Source organism: Vigna unguiculata, chromosome 11, assembly GCF_037176805.1.
Source record: "Vigna unguiculata cultivar grain cowpea cultivar isolate G323 ecotype 2 chromosome 11, ASM3717680v1, whole genome shotgun sequence".
NCBI classification, from domain to species: domain Eukaryota; kingdom Viridiplantae; phylum Streptophyta; class Magnoliopsida; order Fabales; family Fabaceae; genus Vigna; species Vigna unguiculata.
The window spans coordinates 9,150,721-9,163,685 of record NC_140802.1 but is presented as its reverse complement, the minus strand read 5'-3'; positions in this window follow the sequence as shown (position 1 = coordinate 9,163,685).

Genomic DNA, 12,965 nt, shown 5'->3' with positions numbered 1-12,965 from the left:
TAATTATACATTTTTTTTGTGCAATTAATGTTAAATAATGTATTATCATTTCTTCTAGGTACTTTTTATCTTATTGTATCCTTAATTATATATTTTTTCTTTTGTGTGATTTTATTAAATGACGTATCAAATTGCTTCTAAGGCACAAGTTTGATCCTTTTTAATTTTAATTTTAATTTTTTTTTGTTTATTTTTATAGTGCAAAATATTGTTTTGATGATATTTTTCATACAATTATTTGTTCCTTTTTCATACTCGTTAGTGTAATTTTATCACCAGGATTGTATCAAGATATTTCATTTCCTATAATATAACAATTTAATATCATTGTTATAAATTTTGTTTACATCGTCCAACATAGACTGAAGGTTAAAAAAATGAAATATTTATGTCTAAATTTGAATTGTTATTAGTTTAATAGTTTTTTTGTCTGGGCGATTTCATTTAATTAATGTATTATAATCTTTATGAGTGATGGAGCTCCAAGGTGTGGTGGCTAGTTGAGACTCCATAGGCAGCAAAATTGGGAACGAAAACAAGTGTTTAAGGCTCTTGTAGCAATGGAATTTGGAGTGGCGAAAGGAGACTAAACTAGAGAGTAGATTAGTGGAAGGTGACTAGAGGAAATGTTGGAAACCTCTAGTTTATGTGCTTTCAAAATAATAGAAAAGTGGAGTGATCTCAACACAATCATTCTATTAGCAATTTCAAGAGTAAACTCTACAAAGTGCTATAGGACTCTCTTTTATAGAAGAGAAGGTCACTAATGCACATGCATATGAAATTACATTTGAAATGAGATGCAAGCTTGGAGAAGAAGTCTCTTTCTTGGCCCTTGGATGCGCGTGATGGGTTGGATGCGTGACAAGTGGCATGGCACTTCTTTGCAAGCTAGAAGCCACTCCTTTCATGTGGCAAGGAGAGTGTCTTGGCCAATGCTCTCTATTGGGCTTGGATTAGCCCAATTAAAATCTAAGGAACAAGTTTATTTAGCCTATTATTTATGAAAGCAAGACCTAATAAATGAGCCCAATTTAAAAAGCTATTCTAATGCTCAATCATGTAATCTCTTCATATCTTCACATCTTCTTTGGCCCATGAAAAGAGTGATTGAAGCCCATGAGAAGTTTGTCCATTTTGAGGCAAACCCATTTGGATCTTCTTTAGTATGCTCCTTGTTATTGGGCCTCTCAGTGGACTTTGGGCTTGAGATGCATGTGGGTTGTAATATCCCGTCAAGATATTACTGATTCAAATATATAAAACAAATAAAAATATAATGCTGCCGCATTTATGAATAACCTCATTTCCCAAGAATACGGGAAATTTAAAATTTATTAAATGATCGAATAAAGTTTATAAACATCCACTACAAAAACCAAAATAACAATAGTATAATTTCACCCATCAGGTTTTACAACGGTTTCCAAAAGCATGTAAAGAAAACATAAGAAGTTCCCCCAATAGAACCCCACTCCGTGACTAAGCATCACCGGCTCCACCTGTATTAACATCCTCTGCTCACTAGTACTGCGTACACGATCATCGCCAAACACAAACAGATAGGGTGAGCTTATGAAAACAACATATGTCATAACAAATATCAAATAACCAATTATACAGGTGTAAATTGTAAAAGAGCCAAGATACCATCTCTTACTACCTTCTCTAATGCCTGGCCACAACCAGACCATTCGTGTTCTACCTCTTCTAGTGATTACCCCCAAGGTAATTTGCTGCCAAACCTATCGGCCACAACCGATAGAGCACGTGCGGGAACCAATGCCACGGATCACACACCGTAACGCCAGGTGGAGTTCCCAATTACGAACATAGTCCGTAATGTCCCAAGACTACTAAACTCGTCAGCCAACAACTGAGGAGGGCAATCTAACTGGACCCATCCGTACTGGCCACAACCAGCACACTCACACCGGCAACACTCGCCAACCCGAGCTCAACTCAAGGGTTCCTCGTGTTCATCTGTCATCCCGAGCTCAACTCGAGGGATGCCATTTCGAGCTCAACTCGAGGAATGTACGTGCTTAACCCCCATCCCAAGCTCAACTCAAGGGATACGATATGAGCTCAACTCAAGGAACCCAACAATCTTACCTTTGAGGCATCACTAAAAGCCTTGTAGATCACCCTACAAAGTCCAATGTTTAGAACTTACAGCATACAAATCGCCTAGCGGGGGACACGTACCGCTAGGCGCTATCCGCTTCCAGACCACCTGGTGGGGGACACGTACCACCAGGCACCAAGCGCCTCAAAATAATTACAAAGTTTGTAACGACCGCTTGGCGGACCCGCTCATGCTGCCAGGCGGACACGACCCCAAGCACTACTATTTTGATCACTATCGCCTAGCGGGACCTCACTCACCGCCAGGCGCCACCTACACCAGAACCCCACTATTTCTGCCTTCATCGCCTAGCAGAATCTCCCCTTCTGCCAGGCACCACTCGCTCTAGGAACTCCCCGTTCTCCCAACTACCGCCTAACGGACACCTCCATGTCGCCGGGCGCTGTATCAGTAAATTCTGACAGCAAAGGTTTCAATCCATGTGATGTGCTAATTGTCAGACTTGAGCCTATAATCTACACCATACCACCCCCACACAATTTGGTCCACCTATATTATAAGTCACACCAGTTATAGCTTTGGTCCGATATCACCACACCTATCACAACCTATATTTTTCCCCTCTATTCTGAATTTTAACAATATGAGTTAACCATTTCAAGTTCACAACCTCACACCACCTGCCTTATAGACCTTCTAGGTTATCTAATTTTGTGCATTCAAATTTCACAACCATTACAAGGTCCAATCATCACAAGACACAATATAACCTTGCGCACTTAAATTTCTAACCCTCACAATGATCCACTTTATCCCATTCTTATGTCATCTAATTACCCTCCCTATTCAGATTATTATCAACTAATACCTTCAGTTTCCACAATCACACGAACCTGCATTTTCCCACATGATAACATCAAGTACCTCTACCCACGTTTCTGCCAAATGACTCTATGAGCAACAATTTCGAAATACATCAACCCTAAGGCGTCCCTACACGGTTTCATTCAGTTTATAATCCATGTACATGAAATTCATTACTATATATTCTCGAATCCACATTTCACTATTTAATTTGGCTTCCCCCTTCATCGGAATCATCCAAAAATCATAATAACATCGAAATCGACCTGTATCAATTCGCGTGGCCTGGCAGATTATTTGTCTCCGCTAGGCAGCTCATAAACACACCCAGAATTTGGTATAAACCCATGCGTTGCCTGGCGGCCAGGAGTGTACCACCAGGTGGTTCCTTCCCTGGAACCCCAAAACACTGATAGAATTCGTGTGCCGCCTGGTGGCTATGAATAGCCCGCCAGGCGGTTTCTAGAAATTTTCCAGAATTGCGTAAAACCAACCAGAAACGACAATTGTTCATACAGATCATAACATATCATGCAATTCAATTCCAAAACATATCATTCAACGTAGAAACTCCCATAACCTGGATCCTTTTTAGCTTTAAACCTTGAGAATTGGAAAGTTCTCCTTTGAACACTAGTCCTCCTTGACTCCTCTCTATTCAGCCTCTCAAGTCTCTCCCAAACCTCACTCAGTTCCAGAATTTTCGTGCTCTCTCTGTAGGTACAGTTTCCAGCTTGCCAAACCCTTCCCTTTACCTCACTATGGCCTTTTAAAGGTGTCCTAAAAACTATGTGATAATATAAAACGAACCTAGACTTAATTGTGATGTTGAATGCTATTCATGGACTCCTTTATGATTCGTTTTCAGCCTCCTCTCCCCCTCGTGGCTGCCATTTCTCTAGGGTTTACGTTAACCCTTCACCTTCATGCCAAAACCAAAAATGGCAAAAAAATGTTCAATTTGAGTTCACCAAGATTTGAACCCCTCACCATGCCAAAGCTAAATCAATACTAAACCACCAATTCATATTTCATGATAACAATCACAACCCCATTATCATATTATTACACAACATAACCATCATATATTTAAAATAATAATGTATAACAACACAAAATGGCATACATAGGACTTGAACCCAAGTCCTCTCACACCAAACAAATACTCTCAACCACTTGAGCTAGTACTTTTCCACATCACTCTACTCATAATTTAATGTCATAATTAATTCTCCCACCCGCATTTATTAATTAATTAATTAAATTTCACGAGTCTTACATGGGTCATGGATTGGGCCTTGAGTATGATTTGGACCTAGGCTTGGCCCAAGCTATAAGCTTTGTTGGGATCACATTGATGAGTATATAAGAAAAGAGGTTTCGTGAGAATTTAGAGTATAAGAAAAGGGATTTCATGAGAATTTAGAGAAAGATTCAAATAAACATTTGAAATATTTTTGAAGTTGTTTTCTTTTTACAAATTTTCAAAGATATTTTTAACTTTATCAACTTGGTTTAATAAATGTTTTGGTTGTCCTGAAGTTTTATTTATTTGTAATTGTAAATATATTTTATATAATTTTTTCATTTTTATCCAATTATTAGTATTCTAATTTAAAATTTATACAATTATATATATCTTTTTATAAATATCTGATTTTAAAAAATTGAAAATATATCTTTTTGATATTAAATATTTGATAATATTATGTTTTTTTATTGTGTTTTTTTATCTTTTTTATAAAAAAATAGTTGATGTTGAAAAAGTAAAGAAATGGGTATAAACACAAATACGAGTACACTTGTTATCCGATGAAGATGAAGATGAGATAAAAATATTATACCTATTGCATAAGTATGTGGATGAGATGAGTCTTTACTTCAGACATAGAAATATGATAATAAAACATGTTCCCACTCCGTAATTCTTTAAGAACCCTAACCTTATATTGATATAATCCGTAAATCTCTTAAGACGTAACATGTTGCTAGTGAGAATAATTTGAATAATGCAACTAACAAAATGAGTCTAAGAGAATCAAAAGATAAAAAAAAAAAAGCGAAAGATATAATACAATAAAATGTGTTACGAATTTTTCTAAAAATTAACTAAGAGATTCGCTACTAATAAAAAATAGGTTAAATTATTCTTTTAATCTTTACTTTTAACATTTTTTTTAACAAAAACAAATATAAAAAAGTAATTTAACCTAAAAAAAATAAATTTTAGATATAAAAGAACATCACATCATTCTCAATAAAAAATCTTATAATATTATGACTCAATAATAATGTTATTTACAAGTAATTTATCATTTTTTTCACACTAAATGTAAAACTTTTCCCTTATGCTTTAATTCTTATCATAGTTACCGTATAGTCTTTTATACTGTAGTTTTATATAATATTGAAAAGTGTTATAAAAATGTCAAAATTTGAGAATAGATTTAAATGACTAAGTCAAATAAAATATTTGTTTTGATGATAAAATATTTCTTTTTAATAATCACTTAAAAAATATATTTTTAATTTAAATAATGTCTTCATAGACTTATAAATTTATTTCTCTTTAAATAATGCAAAAATCTATAAATAATGGCTTCATCGACTATTTTCCCACTTTCTCAAATTGAAAACCCTAATTATATATATATATATATATATATATATATATATATATATATATATATATATATATATATATATATATATATATATATACATGTACTAAATGTAGATAACCATTTTGCTTTCTTTATACTTTATTCACATGATGCATCTTTTCTTCATTCACCACCTTCTTTCTAGTATCGTGTTTGCGCAGGAAACCCTAAAATAATTAGCCTCCATTCATTTCTAAAACAAGAGTTTATAGCAGTCTATGTTGAGAATCCTATGTTCAAAAAGCATTAATTCCTTCGTATATATCTCTTCTACTTATTTGACTTATTCTTGTTCAAATGTCAATCACTTTATCTACGTGCAAAAGGCATCAAAGTCAATCAATATCTACGTGCAGATAGATATTGTTAATTATTTTCCTGAGTTTTTAATTATTTTGTGCCACAAACACAACAATATAATGAAGAAAAAAAATGTTATTGTCTCGTATTTAATACACTTAATAAGGTTTGAGCCATGTTTTCTTTACCATATTTAAAGTTAATTACACACTTTTTTCATCATTATTTTAACGAATTTCTTATTTAAGTTTTTAATATTTTTCATTGTATTTTATTCATATATTAAATATATAATGATCTTCTCACACTACAAAAATAATTATTTTTAATGAGGGTTATTTTTGACGTTTCTGGAGTTTAAACCCCACTAATGGCTTTATCAGGGGTTTCCACTTTCCCTAGAAAAATTAGTGTAGCTAATAGATTATCGGAGGTTTTCAGCAACCCCTAGAAAGACACAACTTACTTGGGGTTTTTAAACCTCCGCTACTGTCTAGGGTTTTCAAAAGCTCCACTACTACCTGGGGTTTTTAAAACCCCCACTACTACCAAGGGTTTTCAAAACCCCTACTATTATTAGGGATTTTCAAAACCCCCACTATTACCAAGGGTTTAAAACCCCATTAATGTCTAGTGTTTAAAATCATCAAATCTATGAAATTATTTGTCGTGTGTCATGCTGATATAATTTCTAGTAATTATTAAAACCACTTAACCTTTTAAACTTGGAGCTAAGCTAAATCTATTAAATAGTACGACTCCAAAAAATTTGATCCAATATTAGAGCACATTAAATAGTATTATTAAATAATATTAATCCCAAATTAGTGTACAAAGTTGGCTTCCAAATAGTTTAATAACCATAAAAAAAAGACAAAAACAGACCCACATGATTAATCAAAAGTATTCTTCTCTATAAGAATGAAACTACTATTTTCTATGTAGTTGTTTTTCGTTTGTTGTTCAAACCGGAAACATGTCCTCTAGAGTCTACCCTCTTTGATCTAAGAGTAGTAGAGAGTTCTTCATGTTCATGTTCAGATTGAGTCCAATGTCAAGCCCATTATAAGCAAGTGGAGTGTACATCCATAGATCATCAAAGCTTGAAAGCTACATCAGAGAAAACCAGAACAAATTGTTATAGTGTGATTATACAAAGGTTAATCTCTCTAAATTTAAAACATGGTATTTAAAATAGAAATTTAACCAATATTCAGTTTCATGAACAATAATTTAAAAGGTAGAATACCAGATTTATTCTATAGCCATTGCTACCCTTCCTGACATCTATTATCTGCTCAGGTGGTAAGTCCTCAGGAGTGGACTTTTCACCTGCATCATAAAATAATATTTCTAAAACTATAAAGATTACATATTGAAAATCACAAATAAAGAAGATAGTTATTATTATGAAGAGTGCATATGATCCCTTAGAGCAATAGTTGCATAGGTGAACCAAATTCATATGATGCATTGAACTATGTCATTTGTCGAATACCTATTTTCTCACCATAGAAATAGCATTAGAGAAATCGCACATAGTTTAAGAAAATCGAAATGAGAAATAGCATTAGAGGACAAAATACCTAAATTACTTGAAATTGCATCTGGTGGGGACCAAGATATTGTTGATAAGGATCCGTGAAGTTTGGGAGCATATTTTAGAATGTATATTTGGTCTTCCCATTATGATATTTCTTGCTCTATCCTTGTTCCCAAATAATCTTTCCATGGGTGACGATTAGATGCATATCAGCAGCTAACAATGAAACAAAAACAAGAAGTTGGAATCAAAAAAGTAGCTTGAGAGAAAAAATAATAAGCATACTCTTTGTGGGTTGATACCAGACGCAACAACATACATATCAGGTTTACCTATTGTAATTCCAATTCTTTGATTCCAAGGTCGTCTAAGCTAAGATAAGCATAAAATAATAATAATATAAAAAAAATATATTAATTACTTGGCCATGAAATTTGATAACCATGTGTTTTGAAATAGTTATCATGTTTTCATATTTTAGTTTATTTCAAATAATTTAACATCTTAAAATTTAATAATAATGTCTTTTTAATGTTATTCTCTTTTTTAAATAATTTCAACCAAGGATGCATTAAATAATTTCTCTGCTATCAATTTCTAGCTTGTATTGGCTTAAATAGGTTCACCAAATCCCTATCAAAGTTAGAAACCAAATGAGAATAAATAAGCAAAGAACACCAATTAAAAAAGCTTCTCCCTAAAAATAAAAACTTAAAAATCAAGTAGTAATATTTCTTAAAAATGAAACTAAACAAAAGATATGAAATTTGTGAAATCACTAATCCTCCTCAACAGGGCATTTGATTAGTACTTAAATATGTTCTAGAAAATATTTCTTACTTCTGATTACTTCTTCTTATACTTGGATAAAATAAACTATATCCAAGAAATTACTTGGAGCCAAATTACATAGATTTGTTTAATGAGTGAATAAGATCTGATTTGAACCATCACAAGACCTCCAATTAATGGACAAAAATGGAGAACCAAAAGATAAGTGCATGCACAATTTTAGGTTCTCATAAATAAAGATCAGAGGAAATTTCTTCGACTTGATCAAAGCCAACTCATTGTCTTAGTAAACTTCTATTTGAATATGTATTTGTTACTAAAATGATTAGAATAATCTAACATAGTACAATCAATAATAGTAATATTTTGCATGCTCCAATAAGATTTCTCCAATTAACAACAATAAATGATAATAATAATAATTATAAATAAACTATGGTCACAAACCTTACTCTAAATAGATTATAGCACTAAATGCAAAACCTAAAAAATAACACAATAAAATATATATTTTTTTAAGAAAACTATCCTTAACGAACCTTCTAATGTTTATACTTTATGGCCTCTCCACCAAGCCTAAAGAAATTTTTGCATACATTTCTTTTCTTACAAGGTAGCAAGCATGTGCTACTATTTTTATGCTGCCTATAGTTTCTGCCTTTGTACACAATGATAACCTTTTCATTATATTGGTATTACTGTAAAACAGAACTACAAATAAAACAAAACCAGTAGCATAACAGGTAGAATGTTAGTAACATTAGTAAAAATAGCAAAATAATGGATGCATAAACTACTAAAACTAGATAAAGTCCTAAACTAAAGACAACAAATTAATAACTATTCTAAAAATTCAAAACAATAACTAAAAATGGAAAATAAAACTGCACTAAACTAATCTAAAGTGAGTTATGATAAAATTGTAGATACAAAACGTATAAAGCCTATATTTTCTCACTTTCAACAACAGCTCCTCAGAAACAAGAAAAAAATTTCGTGCCAAGTTTCCTATCTCTTACCATATGAGAGTGCTATAGAGTCTTAACAACCCTAAAACAAAGCAATTATTCATTGACCAATAGAGTTTAGCTATTCATTGAAAAAGGATAGTGATGTAAGGAGATGATGAAATTAGGGAAACGAAATTCAGACGAAAATAAAAACATGAGATGATATTGAAAGAACGGTGACGAAATTGAAAGCAAGGAAACGAAATTGAAAACATATGTTTATTACCTGATTTCAAGAGAACGATGAAATCAAAAAATCAACGTCTTCCCTTTCCTAGGGCACGAGCCACAACTGCTTTGTTTTCCTTCTCTTAGGCACGAAATTGAAATCAGAAATCAACCGCTCTTTTTTGATTACGAAATCAACACAATTTGTTAATGAAATCAGCAGACAAAATTGAAATTGAAAGCAAAAATATGATGAAATGAGCGGTTGATTTCGTAAAGAGAAACGGGGAAAGGGAAAGAGAAAAAGTTTAGTCAAATAAAAGTTTTTAAAAAAAAAAAAAAATAATATGATAATAATTTTACTGAGGTTTTTAAAAAAACCCCTGAAACTTACTTGGGGTCACTAAAATCTCTGCTAATGTATATTTTTACTGGAGCTTATTACAACCCCATCTAAAAAATCCCTCTTAGAAACATATATTTTTGTAGTGTCCTTTGTTACAAAAGAAAATCTAAACCATATATCACTTTACAATAATTAGTAATAGAACTACCATTTTTCTTATATATATTTATTTGTTTTTGATACGTATACCATTATATCACTATAGTATTTTTGGTTTTAAACAACACTAAATTTGTTCACGAATATAAATGTGTTGCCTAATCATAGTATAGACAACAATTTTACACACATGGCTTAAAGTCTTTCGATGACAATACTTTATAAAATGTTAATACTTTATACCACATTTATTCTCATGTTGACTTTAAAATGTGAGTTAAACTGTAAAACTGTTGTCGGTAATAAATTTAAAAAAATTAAATTTAATAATTTGGGAAATATAACTTTTAGCTCCTATTTATCAATGTGTTAGTGAAAAATGAAAAAGCACTAATTATTCCCTTCACTTTGCTAATTCTTCCTTCCACCTTCTTCCCAACTTAAAACCTCTTAGATGAACTGGAGAAACTCAATCTTGACGTGATGGTTGTGGAGGATAGTCAAAACTTTACAACAATTATGCATGGTGGCACACATTAACATAAAGCAAGGAGAAAAGACGAGAGAGAAGAATTTATTTTTAAATAAAAATACATAATGATACATAAACACAACTATATAAAGTGTTTGAAAGAGAAAATAACAAAAAAACTGAAACTGATAAAAGGATGCAAGAAGTATAAAAACAGGGCTATGTTGAGTGTGATTCATGGGTGTTGTTATTGTGCATATCCTGAGAGCCCCCTACAAGCTGAGCATGTATACTTAACATGCCAAGCTTGGAGAGAAGCACATGGAAGGTTGAAGGAGCTAATGCTTTTGTGAAGATGTCAGCATGTTGATTTTAATGTTGATGGGAAGAAGCTTGATGATTCCATTTTGAACTTTTTCTCTAACGATATGACGGTCTATTTCTATATGCTTCATGCCTTAGTGAAAAACTTGGTTAAATGCAATTTGGAGAGCTGACTAATTATCGCAGAACAAAAGAGCAAGTTGTGGGTGTTGGATTTTAAGGTCTTGAAGAACGTAAAGGATCCATTGTAACTCGCAAGTGGTTGATGCAAGAGCCCTATACTCTGCTTCAGAGGAACTATGAGACACAATGCATTGTTTCTTTGATTTCCAGTTGATGGGTGATTGTCCAAGATAGATTATGAACCTTATGATAGACTTTCTCATGTCTAGGCATCCGACCCAGTTAGAGTAACTGAAACCAGTGATTTTGATGTCACCATTGGCATCAAGAAACAACCCTAATCTAGGAGCTTGCTTCAAGTAACGTAACACTCGAAGAGCAGCTTGATGATGATTGGATATGAGGGCAAGCACATATTGGCTTAGATTGTGAACAACATGCATGATATCAGGTCGCGTGTTAGTGAGATATATTAACTTACCAATGAGTCTTCTATATGATGTAGGATCAGATAGTCCATCCCCATTATTGGTAGAATTACACTTTGAAAAATTCATAAGTGTTGAAACTGGAGTAGATGCCAACATGTCGGTTTCTTGTAGAATATTTATAGCATACTTTCGTTGAGAGAGATGTATACCCTTTGCATTCCTCGCCACCTCAAGGCCAAGAAAATAGGTTAAATTCCCAAGGTCTTTAATTTTAAAAGCTTGATCTAAAAAAGTGGTTGTGCTTCTTATTTCTTGTAAGTCATCCTCAACTAACACAATATCATCAACATATATTAATAGAACAGTGGTTTTGGAGTTAATAATCTTGATGAAAAGAGAATGGTCTACATTCATGTGTTTATAAGTGAAAGAAATGTTGAGAGTTTTTCATACCATTGTCTGCTGGCTAGTTTGAGCCCATACAAGGATTTGTGTAATTTGCACAATTAATTATTTCTCGTTGGTTGAAGGCCTGATAACAACTCCATGTAAACATATGGAGGAAGGCGTTGTTGACATCTAACAGTTTGAGGTGCCAATTTCTCACAGCAGCTAGAGCAAGCAAGGTGCGAACCATGGTGAGCTTTGCGATTGGTTAGAAAGTATCAAGATAATTCGTTCCTTCTCTCTGAGTATACCCCTTTGAGATGAGGTGGGCTTTGTATTTATCAACATCTCCATTGGCTTTGTACTTTATTTTGTAAACCCACTGGCACCCTATAGTTGTTTTGTTACTAGGAAGGGTGGTAATGGTCTAAGTGTGATTCTTGTCTAGAGCGGATATCTCATCATTCATAGCCACTCGCCAATCGTTGCTTTTAATAACTTCCTCAAAGTTATTTAGTTCTTTGTTAGCATCAATAGAACATATAAAATGTTTAAAGCCTGGAGCAAGTCTATCATGGGAGATAAAATTTTGAATGGGATATCTTATATTTTTAGAAACAGTTGAAAACATGTGGTAGTCTTTTAGATATGAAGGGGGATTTCTTTTTCTGATACTACGATTATTTCTATCATCACTTTGAATGTGTTCATGTTCAAGGCTATTATCAGAAGAATCTGCGTCACTAGAATTGGTATTTTCAAAATTGGGTTTAACATCATTACGTTCAGAATTTGGCTTAGTATTGTCAATTTCTTCAAATATTAAGATCATCTTCATAATTTTGAGAAACAAGGAAGATTTTTGAACTTTAATAAGGAAACACATTTTCATAGAACGCAACATTTCTAGAAACAATTATATCATGAGTTTTAAGGTTGTACACAACATATCCCTTTGTATTGATTTTAAAACACAAAAACACACCAATATCAACACGAGGATCAAGCTTGTGTCTATTAGCAGTTAAAGTGCTATTGTAGCAAAGACACCCAAAAACTCTAACATGACTCAAGTCACATTCCTTATTACGCAATCTTTCAAAAGGAGAGACATTTTTGAAAATAGGAGTAAGAGTAAGATTTATTATATATGAAACATGTAAAACAACAATTGACCAAAATTGAGTTAGAATACTTGACCTATATAAAAGGGCACAAGTCACGTTCATAAGATGTTGATGCTTTCTCTCCACCAATCTGTTTTCCTTAGGGTCTCAATACAACTTTTTTGGTG